A 26510-nucleotide genomic window follows, 5' to 3' on the forward strand; every position below is an offset into this window, starting at 1 on the left:
AGAGAGAGAGAGAGAATAGTCTTTAGAAAGGTTGCCAGGCAGGACAGCACACACTGCCCTGCATATATACTATCCACAAATGTTATTGATCAGGCCAGAATACCCTCCTCTGTCTGATAGCCTGCTCAATAGTCTGCTGAGGTCGAGACAGTGACGCCCAACTGAGCTGCCGAGACAGAAAGCAATGTTTATTTTCATCAAAGGCACACACACTCGCTAGCTAACTGAGGCAAAGGCTTTCAATTCAATTAGTCTGTTAACAGAATTGTCATGTAATGAAATACAAATACTTTGTTGCTGTATTTCAGTAGAATTTTCACATATCTGTACTTTACTTTGTTATTTATATTTCTGGAAACTTTTACTTTTACTACATTTCCCTTGAGCATCTTTGTTACTCTTTACTTGCAAGAAATGTTTCCGGACGTTGGAGTAAAAGATTCTTCCTCACAAAAAAATGAAATTGCTTCACAAGTGAGGAAGCCAAAATAAAGTTCATAATCATTTTTTCTTTTTTTTCTTTTACGTCTAAAAGTTAGGTACATTCAATTTCATAAAATTACTTATGTACAGTAAATATCAGATACTTTACTCAAGTAATAGTCTAAAAGGAGACTTTAACTTCTACCAAAGCCATTCTCTGGTAAGATACTTGTACTCAAGTATTGCTTTCAAGTTTACAAATACAAATTAGTAATTCATAAATAACTCAGTCAGTTACTTGTGTTTTAAATGATTATGAAACTATTGTATTAGCACCAGAAACCAAATGCCAGGTGTACATTTACTTCAGCTAATCATTTTTTCCATAATCATTTTTCATAGCCGAAGAACTGTGAAGAGGATTAAAAAAACAACAAAGTGGTTTGAGAGGCAATTCTTGCTCACAACAAGCCACCAACACTGAGTCACCATTGTAACTGACTATACTGTTGTGTAACTGGTGGAAAGAAGACATCCGGAGTTGAAAGTACAGTACAGTGAGGACCTCTGTTTTTTTCTGGTTGTTTAGATAGGACTGTGTTATATTTTTTAAAGTTAGCTCCACATGCATCAATAATTACAATCTAATAGTATATATTATTCTAAAATGGGTTATTCGGCATGATGCACTTTTATTTAAGTACAATTATAAATCTAGTAGTACTCATAAGATAGTTTTACATGGTGGTATTGCTACTTTACTTATCTGAATACTTCTCTCACCGCTGGTATTGAAACTATAAATACAAATAAATGTAAGTGGAAGAGAATACTCAGGGTTACGGTTAATTTAAAAAAAATTAAAATGCCTTAAAATAAATAGAAACATATATTAGCAAATATTGTACATAAATCAGCCTGTTTGTGAAAATAAAACATTGATAGTAGGCTTACTGGCCTAAAATAAGGGAGTCGCTAAGATAGCCATCTACAGAAACAGTTATCCCTAAGAATTCACTGTGCCACATGTATCTTTAACATTAAAACATGATTTATAAAAATCATGGCAACAATTATTTTTCAAATAGCTTAGTATTCTTTGCCCAAAAAAGGTATGTTTAAAGGCTTTAGGCCGTCCAATATATTATTGTAGGCCCAGTTTAATAGGCAATTTCATTTTATATAGTATATGTAGAATACATATAAGTGATTTCCTGAGCAACTGGGTAGCGTAGCACATCGGTACACAATTTCATTGCTTGTGGAGTTGTTTGTTATCAGCGTTGTCCGTTGTTCATGCATGAATGACATTTTTGTTCAACACTCTGCTCATACAAGGAGGGATCTGACATCTTAATACCCATTACTTCAGAAGCATAAGCTGTATGCTTGCATACCCCTACTCAGAAACACACACACACACACACACACACACACACACACACACACACACACACACACACACACCAGCAGCAGCAGCCTCTTCTCACATTAACTCTTTTAATAACATGGCAATCATGCATCATCGGCAGACAGACGTGTGAATATTTCAGCTTGTGGCTATCTCCAGGGACTCTGTTGATTAATTAAAATTAAAAAGTACAATGTTTGAAGTGTATGCATCGTCACACTGACCCCACCACCACGCCCCCCAAATGCATACTATGGTGAAAGTAGGGCTGGGTATTGTTTGATTGTATTGAGTATTAAAATGCCTTGTCATGCAATATCAAATTTTAATAACTAAGTAGTAAATCTCAGTGAGCCAATAAGCATGTGTAATACTGTTATGCCATTATGTCAAAACAGATTTGATAAAATTTGCTTGAAAAAAAGTATCCTTCAGTAACCGGTATCTGAATGTTCTGATACCCAGCCCTAGAGAAGAACAAAGAAAAAGAAAGGGAATATTGCTTGGAGAAAAATATGGTCTGAAGAAGCATGCATACTTAACACATGGGCACTGTGAAACACTGACATGTGCTGCATGGAGAAATAATACTAGAGCTGCTCAGAATAACAACCTTACTTCCCATACAGAGTCATTAAGCCGTGATGTTCTGAAAAGGTCACACGGTTCTGTTCCTGCTAGATATATGGGAATGCAGGAGCATGTTTGTTTGTATGTGTGTGTGTGTATGTGTGTGTGTGTGTGTGTGTGTGTGTGTGTGTGTGGGGGGCTATGTGTGCGTGCGTGCCTATGTGTTGCAAGGGGGTGAAAGCAAGTGTGGGCACTTCCTGATACTGTTTAATAGCCACGGAGTCATTAGTGTTAACATCATCCTAATTGGGCTGAAGTGGCCTTCACAGTACATAAACAAACACAGGCTAGAGCTGATGTACTGTTAGCATCCATTCTGGAAGTGGTGATTTTATAAAGTGGTGGCTCAAATCGTAAAATGACTATGTTCACAAGCCATTAAATGGACAGACATGAACGGGATACAAAGTTTTTTTTTTTTTTTTTTTTTTTTTAAATAATATGGATATATATTTTTAAATGTATTTTTTTCAGAAAAATACTAATACCAACCACCCAATGTTATCAGCTGATTGAATGGACATTGTCAGTTGTTCACCGCCATAGATATGAACCGGTATGGCCTTACTCTACCTCCTGATTGGCTTAGTAGGCCTTTAGCATCTATTGCTGGATCTCAGATCCACATCAATATCAGATGCTCAGAGAAACTGCTCGGCAGCGGCTCTGTAAGATGACGTAGTATAAAGAGTGACCATGGTAGGGAGTAGTATAGTAATATAAAGAGTGAAAGTCCACATTAGAGGGAAGGATGGGATAGCAAACAAAGGACTTTCCCGACTTTTACCCGGGAGACTGGTGGTTGAAAGGAAAGGAAACACTGACTTTTTTTTTTTTAAAATTACGCAGGCAGTTAACTTCTGTATGCAACATTTGTTATGTAGCATTCTTAACTAATGCCACAAATGTTAGCATTTTTTTAAATATAATTTTTGGGCAATTTAGCATTTAATAGACAGAACAGTTGTTGACAGGAAAGGGGGGAGAGAGGTGCAAGACATGCAGCTGCAAATGGTCGCAGGTCGGACTCAAACCCTGAACCGCTGCATTGAGGACTGAGCCTCTGTAAATAGGCGCCTGCTCTACCAGGTGAGCTATCCAGGCACCACACTGTTAGCATTTACACCCAAACCCCAATATTTTCCTAAACCTTACCTAACCTAAGTAACGGGACTCCAAGGGGTCCTGACAAATCTAACCTATTAGTAGGTGTAGTAGGCCCCTTCTAACCCATATCTATGAGGCTCATAACCACTGATAACCGCCATTCGATGGAGTGATACGAACACTCCAACAAATGGATAACTCGCCAAACGACAAGAGCTTTCCTACTCTGCAAGCACTGTCCACCTCTCCAGCTTATTACATGCATGTAATGGCCTCTCGGAAACACCACTTGTCAGAAATCACAATCAGTTTGTCCAAGCCAACATCCCCTTTCACTGAAGCAACTTAGAGCCTAAGTTGCCAAGAGCCAAGTTACTCGAGAGTTGAGTGACTTGGTATGGTGGTACTAGAGGTGTAGGAATAGTGAGAAAGAAAATGTGAACTGCTAAGGGAAAAAATAGGTTAAATCAATGATCAATGGGAAGCCTCTTCCTAGGAGCACAGATCCACTCTGTTCCATTCCACAGGACTGTATTCCTCAGGCTCCAGTGTATCCCACATCAAAGACGGATGAAGTGGGCGAGATGAAAGAAAAACAGTCTGTAGTGGATGTGTGAGATGCATGCATTAAATATCGTGTGCATGCGTGTTGAATGTGTTCCGACATGCACATGTGATGAGCTGGCACAGGTCAGTCCACAAAGGATTCGGGGGATCTTGTGAAGCTACGACTGTTGTTGACATATGAAAAGCTGCTGGGGGGTTACACAACTGCCGATCCCTTTTCTGCCCAAATAGAGGGTCCATTATCTATTCACCCAGCTATCAGGAGCATGCATCCATAAAGATTAGCCTTGGAAGAAAAAAAAAAACAGAATAGAAGGTGGCCCAGACCTGCCCTGATCTCATGAGACTTAAAGCCAAAATCTGCCACACATTGCTGAGGCGGGAACTCAACTGAATAGCTGCAGTACGTACTAAGAATGGGTCAGACTGAGCAAATACAGCGAGGAGACGATTGCATCCAGTATATATATATATTGGCTTGTAGATATACTATATATATATATATATATATATATATAGTATATCTACAAGCCAGCTCTCTGAGGACCCTGGGTAGTCATCTGAAATGTCGATGTTGCCTCTGTTCTCTGATGTTGAATCAGTGTTGAAGTGAGTGAATAAAGCAACTGGCCCGAGGTCTCCAAGACAGAGGCGACTGTCTGACAACGCCTGTCATAGAGCTGACATTTCACATGCGGAGGGGGAGCTGGCAAGACGGACGAGCCAGGCAAGGGATGGGAGATACTAAATAAATGACTGTCTGTACTTTGCTGAGAGCCCTTCAATGGCGAACAAATCAAGCCAAACCAATAATGTGACGAGACAAAACCCAATCACAAGAGAAAAAGGAGAGAGAAAAGGGGAACAGAAAAGAAGATTTGCCGTGCCGTGTCTGGAACCACAACATTTAGCCAGAGGCGCGTCACTTACTCCCTCTCTCTTTCTGTAACTGCCTGCCTTTCTCTTTCTTTCGCTTTAACCCTCCCTTTGTCCCTCCATCCCCTCTCTTTCTCTGCCGGGTTGGCAGTCAAACATAGCAAGCTGTGGCCGTTACATAACAATTCATTTGTTGGCTGGTGTTGAGAGACTTCTTGGCGGCAGATGCACAAGCAGCAACTAAGGCCCTTAACGGTGATGGTGGTGGTGGTGTGGTGGTGGTTGGGGGGGGCACAGACACAAACACAAACAAACAGCCTGTAAGAGGTTAGGAAAACAAACACTGGGGTTACTGGTGGAGGCCTCGCGCTCTTCTTCGCTGGTGCGTCATGTAAGCGGAGGAGCCAACTGGACTCTCAAGCAATCTGTTGGGTTTAATAATGTTTTGATGAAGTCACTGACACTTATGCCAATACACTTTAATTTGTGTTTTACATAAACACACTTCAGGCTGTTACAAATAGGGAGATGTGCATATATTTATCATTAATAGGAATTTAGCCTATTTAGCTAGATTGATGCACACTGCCCATGTTTTCACTTTCTGCATATGCGAGAGCCCTGCATGTTGCTGTGGGGCACACATGATATGTACAAAGAAGTCATGTTTATTGATACAACCCAAAAAATCCCATGTTTGTCTTATGGGGAATTATTATTTACATTACAAATAGCCCTGTTCTTAGTCCCTTGATTTGGATAAGGAAAAATTCCACAAAACTACGTATGACAGGGAAAAAACGTGCATGAAAAAGGATGGCATTATTTCTTGTTTTAACCAAAAAGGACATGACCCTTTTCAGTAGCAGTTTACATGAAGAAGTTCCCTTTTCTGGGTCTAAACCTACCCAAACAAGGTGTCAGATATGAAAATCCATTTTTCTTTTCCTCTAACAGTCATTATTACATCCGCCAAACAGCTAATGTTTTCGATTTGTTTGTCAGTCTATCAGTAGGATAACGAAAAAATCTACTGGCCCAACTTTTATGAAACTTGGTGGAAGGGCAGAGAATGGGCGAAGGAAGAACCCAGTACATTTTGGAGTGGATACTAATTGCCAGATGGATACCTACTTTTTTCAATTGTGTTAACATTGCGAGATAGGGCACGGCCTTGGCAAGGTCTGTGCTCTCCAAATGCCCTTCTGGTTTGTAATAGTTTTGGAAGGCACAGACAAATGATGTCGCCCTGCCGAAAGGTGTGTTTGACAAGGAAACTAATGCTGTTCTGTCGTCAGCTAATACTTAACTGGCTAAGGAGAGGGAACATGGCAATGAAGGGGGACACGGTCTAGATAAGACTTCCAGAGCTTACTGAATGCAACAATGCTGCTCACTGTACTGTGACTCAACAAGGATGTTGCTGTGGTGGAACCAGACACTGCATACCAATAAAATGTTTCACTTGATGTCCAATAATGGCACGGTTTCTATTTCTGAGGCATAAACAATAGGCTGCCACTGACTAAAACGAGGCATCTTTGTGTGTGGAGGGCAGAAGATGTCAAAAGGTTTTAAAGTCCTCGCTCATTACTTTGACTGCATTAACTCAAATGTAGCTGTACTTAGTTGTTCATTTGCATGTTTCCCACTCACTGATTCTGTATATTTTTCTTAGCATGCTTGGGGCAGCCTAACCTTCAAACCACAGCATTAACATGTAATTTCCTCCGCTCAGAGCCTGGAGGGGTGCTTAAACCAAAGCAGTGTTGATGACTACACTGACTCTGCATTGGAACAGTTGGGGGAAAAACACAGGAAAAGGGTTTAGCTCCAGGCTATTTCAGAACCTGTTGAGAATGTTTGGACAATGCAGGGCAGCACTGGTGAGATGGGCTGTGGCTGTTACACACTCATTTAAAATCCCTAAATGTCACAAAGGCGCGATTTTGCAAAAGAAAAAATCATTTAGTGCCGAGAAAAAGAAACTGTGTTTGTTGCAAAGACATTTGTTCTCATTGCATGCTCTTCCAAGTATCTTTAAGTACAAAGGACCGTTCACGCTCTCTCTGTAAGTGAAGACAAGTTATAGAAATGAAGTGGAGCCAAGATGGTTGAAAGAGACGCTTGGAGGCAAATAAAGCTCCAAATCTTATTTCATCTCGTCTTATTAACAGCGGCGAGCAGATAGCGCCACGGTTTCCCCCTAAACACAAGCAGAGATGTGATTTGATGCAAGCAGGCAGCCATTCCAGTGTCCACACACTCCAGTGGCATCTCCACCTCCACAATAACTCCGCTACCTCACACAACCCAAATTAATTTCCCGAGCTTGTACTTAAGTGTGCATGCCGTGGCTAATGAGGTAAAATTAGACAAACAACAAGCACGGTTCACCCTGGATTTGAGTCAACACATCTCAGACAACAGCCAGTCAGGGGGTGGGTGGGGGGCCTCACAATAGCAAGGAAATATATAGTTGCAGCCAGTTCTTGCTGGTAAACAAACAGCGAACATTTTCTCTGTAATTAGCAGAGCTTCCCTGCCGAAAGCATGGCGATTACAGTGATCACAGCCATCATCTGTAGCCGTCGAGATGTAGGACACGTAAGCTTTTGCTGCATATCTGTTAAATTATGTAGGCAAGCTTCTGTACTTCACTGTCTTTTGATAGGTCTGTTTTCTGTGCTCTCTGTCTCTATGGGTCACGGGGATGCGACACATCTTGGCTGTCTGAGTACAGATGCAAATACCTGAAAATACACAACTTCCAATTGTCTAGCTAAGTGGATGCACAGAGAAATTATGTAAAAAGAAAAGTGAATCTATAGTTTGGCTCTAAATTAGTGCTAAGTGCCTTCAGGCTCATCAGAAGAAGAAATCCCGGCACAGCGCATTGACTTTAACAAGTTTTATGATATATGTTGTGAGCTCCAAGCTTGCAATAAATGAGGTCTGCCTTAAAAAAAAAGGTTTGAAGAGACATCACGGCTAAATGCACCCCTCGGCAGGACCAAAGGACGTGCCAACAACACTCGGGGCGGGGGGAACCCCCCCTCTAAGAGGATCATTTTCAAACTGGAGCTGATTGTGAACACAGAAAACTCCTGCAGTACTACTTCTCTTCCCTTCCTTCCCCATTCTCTTTCCCTCCCCATCACTCTCACTCAGCAGATTAAAAAAAGAGTTTCACGGATGTCAAGAAGTATTAGCTTCTTGTACGAGGCTGTGAGGATACAGGGATAGACCTCCTCATCTTGTGCTCTCTGTTTTTCCTTTTCTCCCCTGTATCCCTCCCAGAGTCCAGGGCGTGTAACTGTGTGGAGGCCCCCTACCTTTCGTTCACCAAAACTGCACTGATGATCTATTTAAACAAAATTTATTGAGGGACAGGATACAAATAACATGCAACGCTCGGGAATCACAAAGGCAGGAAGCTACACAGGGGAGTCACACTGGGCGACATTTTTCTTTCATAAAGCTTAACAATTAATGTACTTTTATCAGAGCAACACGATGAAATAGCTGGCACCAGAATTGCATTGGCCGGCAAAAAAAAAAAAAATGGTAGTCAGAGGTAATGGACTGACCTCGCTGTGAAGAGGGTTTCACAGAGACTATTTCTTCGGAAGAAGGTGGTTCCACTGAAAACCGTGGATCATCCATGGATCAATGCTTTAACACACAATATTTCTTTCTTGTGAGCGCCACAAAGTCAATTTCATCCACCTCTACTGAATGGGGGTGAAGGCCGAAATCTGAGAGGACATCGCAAAACATAAACATTATCTCTAATGGCTTGATAGAGCAACACATTATGGCCATTGTGGGTGAAAAAAAAAGAATTTAAAAAATTGCGGAGTCGGGGGAGGCGGGTAATCTTCCCTGAAGCTTGGATATTCTCTGAGATTTAAGTGTGCAAATTTGTGAGAAAAAGCTCATACATTTACGAGACAAAAACTCAGATATCATCCAAAAACTCTTGGCATTCTCTGAGATAAAAAATACATATTTCCAATTTTGTTGTTGGAAAAATAGTGTTCATTGCTTTACTTTGCAAGGCTGGATCAACCTCATAACACCACAGTTCACACCGTTTGCCGTGTATGGATGACCTAATAAAAATATAAGTATACTTTGCATTCGGATAGTCCTTTTCTCATAAATTCACAACTTCAATAATGTCATGATTTTCTTATTGTCATTTGGGGGAACGGAGCCTTTCGCAATTAATTTATAGTGCATGTTAGCAAGGTAGAGACACTATGAAATAAATGGTTGGTGCTACTGTAAATGTGTGGCGCATGTGCTAATTGCTGACTCCAGGTGATCATGAATTAAGGTGTCAAAAACCTACAGCATCTACAGCAACTACAGCATCTCAATAAGTGATCCAACTGGGAAATTTAAGCTAGTAAGACTACTATCTTTCCAAAAAGAAATCTTTCTGTTGCAAGGATTACATTTTTTTGAAAACATACCTTAGTGATATTTTTTTTAGCTCAGTTAAGAAGGCTTATCTTTTTTATTTGCCTGAAACTGTAATGGAGTAGGCGTGCACCACGGTCCTAATGCTGCGGTATAAAAGACCCACGCACCAATGCAACATATCCTGCTACATCCCACATTCAGGGTACAACATAGAGCTTGGGTAAAGAAAAATGTGGGGGGAGCAAGTGTATAAAGTCTGGGTTTATAATGCCAGTATAGACAGAACTAGAGCTCTCTCTCTCAGCAAGAGTTATAGGCCGAGGTGAGATTTATGTGGAGAAGAGAGGATAAGGAGGGAGAGAAAGAACAAGCTGGCATCGGCCTTGACACAGACATGTTAGTAGCGGGTGCAGATCGAGTAATGAGAGGACAGTTCTCTCTCCGTTTGCTCCCACTAGGGCTGGGTGAGGTAATACGGGTACCGATTCCAACAGTTTTTTTTTTTCTGCTCTTACTAAGTAAGCCCTGTCTCTGTGTAACGTAGAGGTTGTCCTGAGTGTCTTTATGATGTGTAACATTAGACAGACAATCACAGACACTTTTAGACCTTGGTAGAAGCATGCTGCATGCTTATTGGCTCAGTGATGCTGATGAGATTTACTAAGGTATTATAATTGGGTACTGAATTACAAGGCATTTTTCAATACTCGATACTATGGAGGCAATTCGGTTGCCTGAAAAGTATTTAATTGGGTACCCAGCCCTACCTCCCACAGCGGTTGCTACAGAGATGCGAAGGATATAATGGAGCGAAAGGGAAGAGAGATGATGAGGGAAAGAGGGGATGAAAGATTGCTAACCCCGACCTTTGCCTCTGCCTTTTACTTCCACCCCCTGCCCTTCAACTGCTGCTGCTACATTCTTTCCTTTGTTGTCTCCTTCCTCAATCTCTGCCGTCATTCATTCTTTCTCCCTAACTCTGCAGAAACCACACAGGCCGCGCTACAGTCCAAGGTACTGTATGTGGAGGAAGCCTCGCTGTTTCTAATAAGATACCCTCTGTGAGATTTCAAACCATGTCCCGCGCCTTCAGGAATAACTGCACAAAGTGATGAACGGAGAGGTTAGAGTAAAGGGAAGGATGGAGAGATTAGGAGGAAAGGAATGGGAGAGCTCAAGCATGAGATGAAAAAAGAAGCCAGGTGGCAAAGAGGTAGGTGGGAAACCAGACCTTTTTTTTTACCCTCAGTCCAGTTTAAAAAAAAACAAAAAAAAAAACAGGAAAGTTAGGTGACAGCAGCATCTACATGAAATACTTGAAAACACATGGACAATACAAGGCACATGAGTCTTCTCACTGACTCAGAGTGGGTTTAGAAGTACATGACATTACTTGGGGGCAAGACCTAATTTCGCTTGAAAATTGATCAATGAAATCTTAAAAAAAAAATCAGGTAGGTAGACAGTGAAGAGATGCCATAACAGAGGGGGATTTTCTCAGTAACGCTGGTGCTCGAGTCCTCACCAAGACAAAGGAAGTGGATCCCATACTACTGTTGGTTTATAAAGGACTGAGCTGTTTATTTCTGATCTGCTGCTACATTATTACGAAGACCTCTCAGGTCGCCTGGATCAGGTCTGCTTTCTGAAGAAGCAGCGTTCTGTTTTTACGCACCGCATATCTGGAACAGTGGCAAGCCTGGACCCACCTCTGGCCCCCAGTGGCAAATATTTTCATACATTTCTAACCCCACCTTTATGCCCAAAGAGGGGGTATTATCAATGTGCAGTGATAAATAAAATGTAGGTATACACTGAACGAGTAGACTTGTGTTTATTGTTATTCGTAAATTGTTAGTCTTTTGTAGAACCAAACCTATGGAGGATTTTTGGTATGTAATACTTTTTGGTACCCCTTAAATTGCATGTAGCCTTAGCCTGGCTCCTCCATTTAAAAAATGGTCTTGAACCACCACTGATCTGAAACAAACTCCCAGAAAGCTTCAGGTCAGCTGCAACTCTGTTCCTTCCTTTTTGATTCTGCCTTTTTTTTTAAGTAATTGTTTATTTCCTACACCGCACAGTAACTTTTATTATTGTATTTCATACCTGTCATTCTATTTTAGCTGTTTTTATATTCTTGTACGAAAAAAAAAGATCATTGTTTTAGCTGTTTTTCTATTCTCTTTAATGATTTATGTAAAGCACTTTGAATTGCCTTGTTGCTAAAATGTGCTAAACAAATAAAGCTGCCTTGCCTTCCTATAAGAGAAAGAGGATGGAGAGAACATTTGGAAACATCTGAAGATTTGTGTTGTTCTTTTTTATGTAATTGCAACAATTAAGCTCACAGCTTTAAAGTCCATCAGAACAAGCTAAAATAGGTTCTGAAATGTAACTTTCTGTAAAGTGGACAACATCTGATTACAGCGTGAAATGATTTCACTTGATGTTCTGGAGACAACACACTCATTCAGACTTCAAAATGAAGTAATTTGCCTTACTTTTGTGTTGTTTCAGACATTTGACAAACGTCAAATGAAGTGAAAATGCATCTTTATTGTCTGGCTGGCAGGCAGGCAGGCAATGAAGATTGGGAAAATAAAACTACAGACTCATGTATTTTAAGATTCTCATGACTAAACTGTTTATCATGAAGTCTGAATATGTGTGTGCAATATCAGGTGGCTTACAATGCTAAAAAAAACTTTTTTTTAAAAAAGTGTATAAAAAAAAGTGTTTAATTAATTGATCTGCGCAATCACACACAAACTCTGCATGTGTGTGTGATGGCTTTGGTGAATAATCTAACTGCTCACACGAGCAAATGTGAAACAAAGCAGCTCTTTTATAGATAAGAATGGAGAGAAAGAGAGGGGAGACATTATTGAGAGGAGTGCTGTAATCAGCGGCTACAGTGAGGTGAGGGTTGGGTGTGTTGCTTTCCGCCTGCTAGATTTGGCCTTCGGTGAACAGCCACCACATGGTGGTTGTAACACTGCAAACCACTCCCTCCACAGAAATCACATGCTGTCTTCCTAATCAATGCTTGACTTTGAAACCCTTACAGAATGTGTGCGCTATCCTCTCCCCAGTCACTGTTTCCCCCGTCACTTCTTTTTTTTTTTTTTCGCGGCGCTTGTTAGCTTTGGACAACTGCTGTGCAGCCCGGTCAGATCACTGGTGCACTTGCAGAGTGGCTGGCAGGCAAATGGGAGGGATTGAAAGGATCATTTACTGGTTACATGTTAGCCATGGTGGGGTGGCTAGGCTGCATTGCTAGAAAAAAGTATTCAGATCCTTTACTTAAGTAAGAAATACTATAGCTGCAAAATACTCCATTACAAGTTAAAAAATTCTGAATTACAAATGTTACTAAAGTAAAAGTACAGTATCATCAGCAAAAAGTAAAATTGTGCACAATGTCTCTTTCCAAAGTGTTATATTAGTATAGAATATTTTATTATTCAGTTTATTTAACTAACAAATACATGTAGGAATGTAAGAGCATTTTTGTGTTGTAGTTCGTCAATGTTAGATACTTTGTGTACTACTGGGTAGATAGGTTGTATAGTACTACATCATATTATATAAGAATATCATGTTTTTTATACAAAAAGTAATTGTCAAATAAATGTAGTAAAGTAAAAAAAGTACAATATTACCTCTTAATGTAGTAGAGTGGAAGAATAAAGAAGTACCTCAAAACTGTACGATATTTTGCTAATTCAAATGCAGCTCTGTGTCCTCTTCGTGTGGGCAGTGTGTTTAGATGAACAATGTTTGGCTTCCCTCTGTGCCGCGAGTGCACAGAGCTCGTCGTGGAGCAAGGCAGCGGAGATCTGCCGAGATCCGCCGGATAACTCAGCTCCGCTTCTGCTCCTGTGCACTGGCGCAACAGAAGGAAGCCAGACACGTAAACACACTGCCCACAAAGATGACACAGAGCTGGTTTAAAAGCGGCAAAGTATTCCCTCAAGCACAGTACTTGAGTAAATGTAGTTGGTTACTTTCCACCAATGCTAGGCAGTACCAAACCCTTTAACATTAAATAATGCAAACACCCCATCTAAACCCACTGTCATTGCACAAATCGGCCACAGGAGGAGTTAGAGCACGGTGCTTCTGCCTGGATGCTGCTTTATCTTTGAGGGAAGACAAAGGAAATAAGCTCACAACTATCCAACGGGCTAAAATAAACTGGGTTTTAGTGTTATTATCCATTATTGCCAGGGTTAATAACAACACCAACAATCCCCTAACATGATAAAAAGTGTTTGTGAGGCAGAAAATCAGCCTATTCCCTACCTCGCCTGCAGACTCTTGCAATAAATCCCCTTAATGCAATTTTACATCCTTACCCTTGACACGTCAGTTAGCTGATCTGTGTGTTATTATACAGGTATACATGCAGAAAGGAGAGAGTGTCCAGAGGAAACATGGAAGGAGTGATTTACAGTTTGGGCCCACAGTTGTGCAATGACCTACTTTGGATTTGGCAGGCAGGGAGGGAGAGAGAGAGAGAGAGAGAGAGAGAGCGTCACCGCTCACACTCTCATATACATTAGGTCTGCTGCCAGAAGCTCTTGACAAGACTTCTGTCATGTAACACTCCAGCTATGGAAAGCTAATTTTACTAAAGCAGGTTGGAAGTCAACATATAGGAATATAAGAAAAGACACTTTTTCAAATCCCTAAAGAAGATATATTACTAGGCGAACATTTCTCTGAGATGGTGTTGAACCTGACTCAGATTAATGGGAAGCAGGGCAATTTATTAGTTATTGTCACACATAGATCAGACTAGTGTCACACTAGAGACCAGCTTCACACCAATTTCTAATCATATTTGGGCATCTCACTCATAAAGTATGTAGCTATGTGGGTTTATGTATTTTTTCAATATTAGCTTAGCATGTCCAAAATATTTCCATGTACCCAACTGCAGAAAGAAACCTCTGGAGTACAAGTACCTTTGGTTGTCTTAAAAAGAAAAACATACCAGGGAGCTTGGTGCATGAAAAGCTGACATAGAAGGAAGGAAATAATGAAAGAGGAGTGGCTTGGTCCCGACTTAACAACAAACGGGAAACAAAAGTATGTGAATCAGAGAGTGACAATGCCCAGTGCGATGGTGACAGAAAGGAGAGTGTTAATGACACCAAGGGAAAACAGAAATGTCAAACAGAATGAGTCCCTCAATTTGCAAGCATTTTGTGTGTACTTATAGATATAAACAGCTGTTGTGAATGTTATACTTTATATGTAAGTATGTGTATGACAGATGGCTAGATAGGAACTCAATTGCCAATTAGTCAGTCAGTCAGTCAACAACTGAGTCACTCCATCACTGTTTTATCTGCTTTATCTCTCTGTGCCCCCTGCCTGTCTAGATCAACCTCACTCTACAGCTGTCCAGACTTCTTGACTTGCACTAATCAACTACCGCCTATTAAAATCCATTTTCTGCCAAGCTGAGGCACATTTGCTGACAAGAGGGGAGAAGAAGTGATGGAAATTGGCCTTAATAACCAGCGCACAGTGTTTGCCGTAATCCAAGAACAGAATGGAGGAGGAACAATGAAAACAAAGGGACATCAATGCTACATCAAGGAGAGCACAGAACACCACAACTGACCTTTTACAAAATGGGAACGCTCGTCAGTGAGAAAATGACGGTGGATGCAACTAAGCCTCTAATCTGGAGGAGGGTCACCGTGTAAAAGCTGCCTCAAAAACTTCCAAACCAATTCATGGCGCTCAAGGTAATAAATCTCTTAATGTAGGTCATTAAACTATCACTTTGGAGGAAACTTTGGGCCTGGAGCTCATTGGACTGACATAGGATAAAGGACTATTAAGGGCAAAAAAATGGACATAGCTTTAGCTTGAAAAACAGAAATCAGGACAAGTTTGAACTGGGGCTGTCAAAATGAATGTGATAATAACAATTCCTTTTAGGCCACTAATTATTGTTGACGCACGTAGTAGGGAAAATCAGGAAGCGATGCAGCAGTGACATTAAATGGCAAGTTGAGTTTCAAAGCCCTTCCGGATGGTTCTCTCCACAGGGCTAAAGTTGTTAGCATGTACTGTTGATGAGAGCATTAAACATTTGAAAAATATCCCTTTCAAAGTACTTTTAGAACGGATGTAATCCCGAGTTAACTATGGGCATTATTTAACCAACTGACAGCCCTAGTTTTAACTCCTATTAAGTAAAGGTGTTGAAATAAATCATTTTGATGATGCGATACGGACAATTCTGCATTGATCCAGTGACAGACCATAATTGATTATTAATAGCCTACTGATGTTGCTTGTTGATTTTCCGTTTTTTTTTTTTGCCTTGCCGGCTCATCTGACTGACGTCATTCGTTGCATATGTGTTAATTAGGCGAGAGCAAGGCGTTATCACTGACTAACCAACAGAATAGACGACAAACATTGTTTAAAAACTGTGGAGCAGCAAAGCCAAAGGATTAAAAAGAAAAGGATAGCAGAGACATGTTACTTCAGAAAAACATACAGACCATGTAACAGACTTTTTCAAAAGTCGGCTTGCTAGTGAAGAGCCTGGCAACGTCAGGGAATAATGATAACGTTAACGCTTGTTACTAGCAACCACTAACTTACTAGGTCAGCTGTCCCACCTTGACTTTAACCAGCCTAAGATCATCCAGGACCTGAGCAAAACGCACTATATTCACTGACTGGGAAATAGTAATGTTAGGTCCGAGAGTAACAATAAGTAAGGTAGCGTTACACTATGAGCTATACCGGTCCCTGCAAATAAAGAAAGGATGATATGACGTTCCGTCATGTATGATAAGAGATATTTACAGGTGTTGATAACCTTCAGGTTGTGAGTGTATACTATAGCCTGTCTTTGTAGCAATCATGTCCTTTTTAAAAGCAGATACAATAAAAAAGGGGAATTCATATATATCTGACAGCTTGAATTTGTTGATGAAAAGCATGTGCATTAATATGTAATAATGATAGATGACATTGCGATGCACCGTGATATCGAATCAAATACAGGATAATCCTAATCGAATCGTGAGACCAGTGAAGATTCACAGCTCTACTGTAAAGTCACAAAGGGTCATTAAAAGGTCCCAGAAGACATCATAAACCATGATCCTGGAGAAAAAAAAACAACTACTGCAGACGTTACCTCGACAGTTTGCACATAACAAGCCCTCTCTAACACTTGCATCATCTCATTCTTCATTGAACTACAAAAAACAGCGTCCTCCTCCTCTTCTCCTAACTGAGAGAACAGAGCAGGGACAGTGGCAGCCATTTTGTGCGTGTTTTCCCCCCAAGCCTAAGTGCTGAGTGAATAGGAAAAGAGTTGGGATGGGAGCCAGGACAGCATTTTGGCAGCAGTAGACGTACAGGCCAATGCATGACAAATGAGTGTGTCATGCATACTGTGGAGCCTGGGCAGAGACCTGCTCGGCTCATCCGTTTGGTGAACAAGGCTCAAGTCAATTTGACTACAAAGACCCCCTTGCTGCAGCCTCAGACCCCCCCCCACCCCCATGCTCCTCCTGTAGCTGGAAAAGGAAGCAGGGAGCTGTCTTGATTTGGCTCAAAGGAGAAGAGGAGGGACTGGGGGGATGAAGGGAAGAGTGTAAGGGGTGACAGGGAAATGTGGGAGGTAGAGGTGGAATAAGAACGGAGGCGAAAGGCTGTGAAACATCCTGGCAGAGGAGGAGAGCGGGGGGGGGGTGTAAACAAAACACAACGTGAATCAGGGAGTGACATGCACAAGAAGGTGACAGAGAGAGAACAAAAAGTGTTGGGGGGGGGAAGAAAAACACAGCAAGAGTCAGAAGTTTCAATTTATAAGCTTCAACAACCCGCCCCCCCCCACTCTGGGTATTATTATGATTTCATGTTTTAGAAATACTCCTCGATAGGGGCCACAACTCCATCAGAACACATACAATATGCATACAGTGCAGAGCCCTTGTTCTCCCTGCGACAATAAATCATCCCCTCCTGTGTGTTTTATGCTCAGTGAAGCACTGGCTTTGACGACAGTTAATTTCATGCCAATTGTTCGCTGCTTTTTCTTTTCCTTTCCTTTTCCTCCCTCCCTCCCCCCCCGAACCCCGCAGTCAGCCCTTTCATTCGACAAAGACAGACTCTTGCATGGGTCTGATTAAAAAGTGTGCTCTGACAGAAGAAAAGATGTTTGCTGCTACCGGAGGAAATCAATGCCACCAAACGGCTCCCTATATTATTATTAAGTGTGTTTCATTTTTTGTTTGGTAACGCAGGTTTTGCATATAGAACTAACCTACATGGGCGGGAGGTACAGAGCCTCAAAAATGCTTGTTCTAAAAAGTAAAGAAGAGGTAGCACATCTTAGGTTTCCAAGTTAAGGAAGACAAAAGACTGCCATTGCACTTATTCAAACACTCTGAAGAAGGCTTTGTGCCGAAACACGTCAGCGTTGATTTATTATGATGTGAGCCTAATTAAATAAGTGCAATGACAGTATTTTGTCTTTTTTAACTAAAGAACCTCAGATGTGCTACCTTTCCTTCACTTTTTGGAAAATGCCTATTGGATTTTGGGTTTAAAACTCCAACAAGAATTTCTATTCTTTCAGCTAAAACATGCTTCTCTGGTCACCTGACATTTCACAGAAAGGTTCTGCGTTCTGCGTAAAACCAAAGGGGAACAACATGTACTTTAAGAACATCATCTCTGGAGACAAAAAACAGCAGCCACTGCACACAGACTAGACACTTAACACAAACACTCAACATGTGACAAAAACAACAAATACGCTCAAACATAGCAACGCAGGGTTCAACAATAGATGAACGATTATAGTTTGGTGTAGCGCTCACTGCTGTTAAATCACCACTGTGCCCCGCAGCTGTCTGCTTCTGTTGTCAAATCAGTTCTTCTGCGTCTACGAGTGTGTGTTTGTGGCAGGTCGGACGCGGCAGATGCTGATGTTCCTGTGATGGACCACTGGGTGTAAATCTCCTCTGCACACGGTGGACAGAAAACAAGCCATTAACTGTAGTGACGGCTGCCTCTGATCAGCAGGTCGACCCAGGTCAAACTCTCCTTCCTCTGCCACTTCATTTTCTGTACCACTTGAGTCATGGAGGGTGCAGCACTTGAAGGTTGCAGCTAACACGAGAGCAATTGTATTTCTGAAGTGTTTCTAGTTAGAACCAGACATCCATCACTGGACCAAATACACTTCCCTTTCCACAGATACATTAATCAAAACCAACTCGGAGACATGCATGGAAACGCAACACCACTTGTGTTTCTGTTGTGCATCAAGTGAAGCATCCCGTCCACAGGATGTGTTTTTAACCTGAGAACACACTAAAAAGAATACTTTGGTATTCTGGGGGATAAGCTCATTAGCTTGAGATAAGAACTTCTAAGCCACTCTCATTTTTGTGCATTATGTATAAAACTGGAGCAAGCAGGCAAATTGCTTTGCTTAGTTTAGCTTAGCAAGGAGTTACGTGCTGGAACCATACCTTGGCCTGGTCAATAACTCTTGTCTAGAAACTCCAGACTCTACAAAGTCATTGCGTATTTCCAAGATGCAATCCAGCAAATAGCCATTTTTACACTTTCACTAGGTGATTTTTTTTTAAACAAAGCCAAGCAAGCTAAAGCTAGCTAGTTAGCTATGTAAATGCATGGCATTTCTACCTTCATATTTACCATTTAGGCTGAAAGTGGTATTAAGCTTCCCATTTTAATCTTGGCAAGAAAGTACATTTTTGTGGAGTTTTTGATCTTAAGGGAAAAAAAAATTCCGTTCATACACGTTGGTGAATAAATACACTGTCCTGCCAATGGTTTTAACTATTCCACTGATCTACAGATAACTATTACCCTGGAAATCCAGAGGTCTCAGGAGAACATAATTTGAATTTGCTCAGCGAGTTACTCTGCCATCGCGTAATGCTGCTTATTACTCACTCACTATACCACTGTAGCCAAGCTGCACCAATCTCATTGGTGTATCTGCTATAGGCGGGCCAGGGGCGAGCTAAACAGATGTATCTAAACAGATAACACTTTAAGCTACCAGTTATCTCCAATGGTAGCTAAGCACATGGGACTCTGGATACGTCACCCTGTTTGTTGTTGTGATTGGTCGTAGTGTTATTCAATTGCGTGCAGTGCGATTTTTAAACGCGCCCCTCAAGATGGGGAACTTTTATTACTCAATGCCAGACCCTTTTGGATTTGGGTCTGAATTTCCAGGCTAGGTAACTAGACCAAGATATGAAGCAATGCACCAACAAAGACAGGGAAGCAGAAGACTGCTATCAAGTTAACCTAAATTTAACATTTAAAAGTTGCATGTGGAAAAAGGTGAACTTGAATCATAAAGTGAACTACATCATTAAAAAACTAGAACTGCAATACTTTTATCGTCTAAAGTACACCATTGGGGCAAAAGAAGCAAAAGATCTAAATGTGTCTTTGGATAGAGGACTTATTTGATGCTGTTAAGGAGCAGTTTAGCATTTTTATTAATCCCTTATTGTGCACTGAGAACTTCTTCAGAATTTGAGTGGGTAATTCAGGCAAATCCACGGTGTCTCTGGGGGGGACTCTGGGACTTAAGTTGAGAAGATGACTTATTTGTACTTAAAAATCCATCTTGTGCAGTTCTTATTGTCTTTTCTCTCCTTTTTCATGTCGTCAATTTTATGTTTCTCACCCCTTGATTTATCCCTTTCTTTTTTATCACTTGTTTTTAATTGCAACAATCTATCCCTTTCTTAAGATTTTACGACCATGCAACCCAATTACCTTTCTTCTGTGTCATCATATTGATCACCTCTCTCATCTAATCTCTCCTAATGTTGAGCCTTGTGATTGGTGTCAGAGACTTAACTGTCACCCAAAATAACAAAGTTCCAATGATGTGCCAGTCAGTCCGCGGCGACTTGGCTTGGGAACAGGAGGGTCACCAGTTCAAGTTACGGTGCAGACCACATACAGGGTGTGGACTGGTCGCTGGAGAGGTGTTATTCCACTTCCTAGGAACTGCCAAGGTGCCTTTGAGCAAGGCAAAGAAAAGGAAAGAAGTGGAGAGGAAATATCCAAACTAAGCTCAAAACATAGGGCCACATTTGCCTTTGGTCCCTTAAGAAGAAAAAAAACCTCTTTCTTCGTCAGACATAGGAAGAACATTAGGTGTGAGGAGCTTATTTATGTCATATTAAAAGGATTTTGGGCTAAACAAGTCCTTGAAGAAAGAATGAAGCATCCAGGAGTTACCCACAGGCTCCGTCATCTGAAAATGTCTTATCTAATAAATCAAAGGTTTCAGGATAGGGACCAGCCTTAAGGTAAGCTAATTAAAAACACATGGAAACCCAAAAAACTCCTTGACTTGCCTCTGGTCCTTCAGACGCAGAAAGTGAAAAAGCCAACTGCTAATTTAAAGCTATTCAAGGGTAAGGCGGATTGCACAGAGTAAGGCTCCAGGCTTAGAGTAGATTGCAGGGCAGTGTGTTTAATGCAAGAGAGATAGCAGGGTCATTTAAAGCACCACTGAAACCTGCAGCTCCACTCCCTGCAGCACCAAGCCTCTGTTCACACGTTGTCTCTGCACGGCACTCCTCTGCTCTCTGTGACTCCTACTCCCTCTGTCTCTGCTCTTTTCTGCATCGACTTCCTTATACTGTATATATTTTTCTGATCCTGACTCCCATTCAACGGAAATACGAATGCAAAGAAAACAAGAAGTCTCCAAGGAGGGAAAACGTCGCTCAAACAATGCTGATCAAATAGTCTGACTCTTAACAGTTGCTTCTCCGTCTTGAACGACATTAAAAAAGACACAGAGAAAAGACACAGAGCTTTTGAAATCCTCTGACCTCAGTACATTAGATGTAAGCAGCCCACACAGGCATCAGAAGAAACCTGTGTGCGTGAGTCACAGAACTCAGGGGATAAAACATTTGGCTCTGGATATTTTTGTGTTATCATTTTTGGCCCCATCCAGGAACATAATGTAAAAGGTAATTTGCAGAGGTCGGCATGGTTATCGCTCAAAGCAGTCTTCACTGGAATATTAAAATTCAATCACAAAAGGTGGCTGACCAGACTGGTGAGAAGCTCGACGAAAGCGTTGGTTCTCTGGCAGAACCAGATTGGGCCTGCCGGGTTCGGGCCTGTAATTTTCTTTAAATTCCCCAGGGATTGAATCAGCTCGATATTAAGCTAATTTCCTCATGTTTTATTTATGAAAGATAAAAATATGTAAAAAGATATATATATATATATATAGATATATATATATATATATTCAATTCAGGTTTTTAATCAGTAGGGGTGGGAATCACCAGAGGCCCAACAATACAATATTATCATGATACTTTGGTCATGCTACGATATTATTGCAATTTTAAACATATTGTGTTATCCTGCAATATATTGCAATCTATTTAACTTTTTTTCCAAGTTAAAAATGTTGTCACCAAAGGAAAACTTATTGTTGCTTCTTGTATTCTTGTTTTATCTGTTCATTTCACTTCAGTTGTATTGCTGCAAAATGGGAGTGGACTGAAAAGCAAGGAATTGTATTATTCTAGTAGCAAAAACTTTTCCAGCTAACAAAGACACCCCAAACAAAAAGACTATTAAATACTGGCAGAGCCTTGCGTTTCTTCTTGTGGGTGTTCGGTGATTGACAATAAGCAGACTGAACCATAATTGATGCATCGAGAGAAAGACACTCAATTTGGGAATTACAGTATGTCTCAGTGAAATAAAAAGGTGGATACTTGGCGCCTGTGGATCGATATGGTATGGCCATGGAAATTATCGTTCCCCCCCACCCCTATTAATCAGGCTCGACCCAAAACTGTTGTGGTGGTTCGTGCTTGGACTATGCAGGTTGGGCCTGATTGTTTTGTGCCTGATCACAGCTCTACTCTACACAGTCTGCAGTCAGAGGATAGAGAGCCAATAGGATTGGAGAGTGAGTCTGCAGTGTGCAGTGGGAAGTCTCCAAGGACATTTCCTCCACAGGGAAAGAAGTGACTGAAGATGAGGGCAGAGAATTGGTGGCTGCATGTGTTATATATTTACTTTCTTCAAGTTGAACAAAGCAGGTACTCGCCCGAAGGTTCTGTTTGACTGAGAATAAAAACAGTTGGCTCTCACTGCCACCTCTGCGATGTCTGTAATATGCATGGTCACTAAGAGAGCAGTAGGTTTTAATGACTGATATCTATTTTGAAGGAAAAACTCGCACATCCAAAAAGTCTCCTGTTAAGGTGCGGTGGAAAAAAACATCAATTTATCAATCAAATTAGAAACAAGGGAACAAATCCAACCTTCTGCTCTTGCTTAAGCACCACCGTTTCTTTACAAAAAAACTAACGTTTCGGTCCCTCCGGGACCTCACCAAGAGTATTTCCAACAAACACAACCAGTTTTAAATACATTTTGCCCTTCCCAATCTGTGTCCCCAGGTGTGGGACAACAGACAACCAACAATGACTGACATATTTCAAATGCAAACACAGCACCGCCAATGAAAACAAATTTGCTGGCCATATCTCTTGAGATGAAAACATTACAGCAGAAAATAGAGAAAAAGCTGTTTTGATGTGCATCCAATGCCATTTTATACTAAACACACCACATTTAGAGACTGAGGCATTAGTCACACAGATAATTCCATTTAGAATCACAGGTAAATTACACTTCTCACTCTGTTGACTGATACGGGCAACTAGCAAAGATGACTGCAATTTCCCTCGAAAAATGTTGTCTGTGTTTTTTTTAAATAAAAGTGCTAGTTCATTTGACTTCCTCATTTTTCTCTCAGCTTTTATCTAATATGCACTTTTAATATTCCTTTTCATTTTAGGCCAATGAGAAACTACATATTAATACATAGTGCTGTTTTTGTTTTAAGTGCACACAGAAAAGCATCACCCACAGGGGGGAAAAACACATGAAAACCATCCCACTCTGTCCTGTGGGCTACAAAACCAACTCTGTCAACAAACAACAGGGTTGATTTTGGACAGTTTGCAAAACCTCAGATTACACTTGATGTAAACCCTTTTATTAATGTGTAACCAGTTTTTGACAAAATTCTCTCTTTCTACGATACATGGTGGTATGGTTACAGTTAGAGAGAGGTTGTGTTAGTACAACTTTAAAAACCTGAATTATACAACACGGAGAGACGAACAGCGGCATGCCAAGGCCAGCTGGCCCGGCTCTGGAGCGAAAATTCCTCAGCGGCTGGGTGAGTCAGTTTAACACAGCACTAACCCCTCTAGAATTAAGAAAGACAAAAGCGTTCCCTATATATTCACTATTTAATAAACCATATATAGGGAATAGTGAGTAAGTGAATGAGGAAAAGGTTTCAAACACGGTTACGCACTCATCCAGGCCAATTTAGTCTCAATCTCTCGTTAAATGCAACATGCAGGGATAGGATACAATACCATTAATGTTATGAGCTACGTTAGCCTTTTAGTAGCTGTGTTTCTTTGTCATTTAACAAGCCTAGGTTAGCTTAGCCTGGTAACACTTTACTAACACAGATAGCACTGTTTTGAAAGCACAATCTTGTAACACCTTGGATTAACCCTTGCATGGTATTCGGGTCAAATTGACCCATTTCAGTATACATTTTTTTGTACCTGAAAATCAATGGCCTTACCTTATTTTCTGTGATAAACATGTATTCCTGACTCAATTCAGAAAATTCTTCTGGATATGACCACTTCTGTTTTTCCCAAGATAAGAATGATAGTGGATTTTTAACATGAATTATAACCTTATGACATAAAACAAATCACACTTCCATTTTTAACTGTGTGCTAGTAGAGACTAATTGCATTCCCTTAACATATATCTCAATTGTTTGAAATTGAGATGAATGACAATATTTGTTTATAGATTATGAAGTAAAATTTTATTTAAGAATTGTTTTTAAAAAACTCATATAAGTCACAGGTCAATTTGACCCCGGGGGATACAATAGGGTCCCGAAAGTGAAGACAATACAAGGGTTAAACACTGCAACCAGTGAAGGTGAGTGGAAAAACCACAACACAGAACATAATCTCTCTTTATAACGGCTTCCTCCTAAAAAATCTGGCTAAGTATGGAGGAGTAATCAAGAATACATCCCTTAATTGCTCTCTCTCTCTCTCTCATTCTCTCTCAGTGTAAAGATGTGACAATGAAGGTTGCATATGTATCTAATTGTAGTTAAAGTATCTCAACAGCTAAAAAAAACCTATTGTTACTGTTCTGCAGGCTTCTCAACTCTAACAACATGTCACCAGAGGATGTTTCTGGTCCCATCTAACTTCAACATAGATGTGTTGGTCATTTTAAAGTTGTTCTTTTGAACAAGACTTCATATAGTAAATGTTTTACTTCAGAGATAAGCACTGACATTGCACATTGTCAATGTTGGGCAGAAACCTTGCATTTTCCTATTTTGTCATTTATTTTTTTTATTTTTTATAAATCAGTGCTATTGGTCATCCTTAAAGTCTGTGTGTGGGTTTTACAAAACAAACAAACAATACACTGAGACAGAATGTGTCCCAGGGCCAGAAATAAAGCAAACAAATACATTAAAATAAAATAAAAATAGAACATGAAAATACGGGAACAGGAAAGACGGGAGGGAGGGAGACAAAAAACAAGACACGCAGAAACCACCCAAACACATACACAAACAGACATTTACACAGACAGATACAAGATAAGGAACCAAATATGGCTACAGCCTGGACTTCACAGCCTCAGCAATGTTCACCCAAGTGTCAAGAGTCTGTCCCGGCGCTCCATTAATGCACGCCACGGAAAGCTATTTTGTCTGACTTTTTCTGAGAAAAACAGCTCAATAGAATGTTTTCAAATTAGCTTTTCTTTTCATTTCCTAAAAAAAGGCACACGATATGGTTATAATACTACCCAATGTAACTAAAAAGGCTTCTACAGCAGTTGCTGTAAGATTTTTTGCTAAGTCCTAAGCAAAATCCATACACATGATCGTGTGGTCTGTTGATCATTATCAGATAGGGCAGCGAGCTGACTCTCTGATAAAGATTCATATCAAACCTTACTACAACAATACCGTGTTATTGGTTCTGATTTCATTGTAGTGTGAACACTGTTTCAACCTAACACTGATCATATTGTTTTCACCAATGAGCCGAGAGGGCGTCCTCGAGAAAATTGCGTAAATGATTCCAATTACAGAAAGCACTCCATCTGACCTCATGAATTTAAAACAGGCTCATGTATTCCAAATACAGCCGTTTGACAAGATCAAATGAGAAAATTTAATTGGAACACACGAGCGCCCATTGTAAACGCAAACACCATCTTGCTCTTTATTCCCGCCTTATGACGGGTGAGGGGAGTAACAGCACAGAATGTGAGGGCGAGGGAGCGTAAAAAAAAGACAGAAAAGATGGTTCTCATTATTATGAAAAGGACAAAAGGAGACGAAGAGGGATAATGAAAAGACAGAAGGGTGGAATAAAGCCAGAAAGACCGATGAGCTATTTGCTGGTGAGAAAAGGGGAGGGTGCTGGCAGAATGCACATGGGAATGGAGGGAGAGAGGGCGAGACAAAATGAAGTGAGCAAAGTCAAGCACCACGTGCTGTCTGTAATGCCGTCTGTTGCGAGCTCTAATGAGCAACCCAATGATACTTTGTTAAAAGGAACCAGCACAGAAAAAAAAAACTTAAAGCAAACAACAGATTTCCTCAAACTGGTTTGATATAAATCGGCCCATCAACAGCACTGATGTGGTGGCTCGAGCTGCCCTCATTTGAACATGCAGACGGTCATTTACCTCCAAAAATTCTGGCAATTGCCCCTTTTTTATAATCACCATACATATTAATATTGCAATGTCCCCTGGCTATTAAAATGTGATGCATAGAGGAATAAGCAGCAGAAGGAAGTGAGACGCATTGCAATCCACTTGTCCATTAAAATTTAATGCTACGCCTAGATTCTAAGCCACAAGAGCAGGCTCTTGGAAA

General features: G+C 40.7%; 1 protein-coding gene and 1 long non-coding RNA gene across 8 annotated transcripts in view; one reads left to right on the top strand and one right to left on the bottom strand.

The window, feature by feature from the left end:
• Positions 1–26510, bottom strand: part of nrxn2b (neurexin 2b) — a 743906-nt gene that overhangs the window by 143536 nt on the left and 573860 nt on the right. The gene's annotated exons all lie outside the window — the stretch shown is intronic.
• On the top strand, positions 3073–22441 carry LOC116707226 (uncharacterized). The gene is made up of 3 exons (XR_004336425.1): positions 3073–3178; positions 6873–6875; positions 22431–22441. It is a non-coding gene; the product is annotated as an uncharacterized LOC116707226 (long non-coding RNA).

This window comes from Etheostoma spectabile, chromosome 19 (genome assembly GCF_008692095.1).
Source record: "Etheostoma spectabile isolate EspeVRDwgs_2016 chromosome 19, UIUC_Espe_1.0, whole genome shotgun sequence".
NCBI lineage: Eukaryota > Metazoa > Chordata > Actinopteri > Perciformes > Percidae > Etheostoma > Etheostoma spectabile.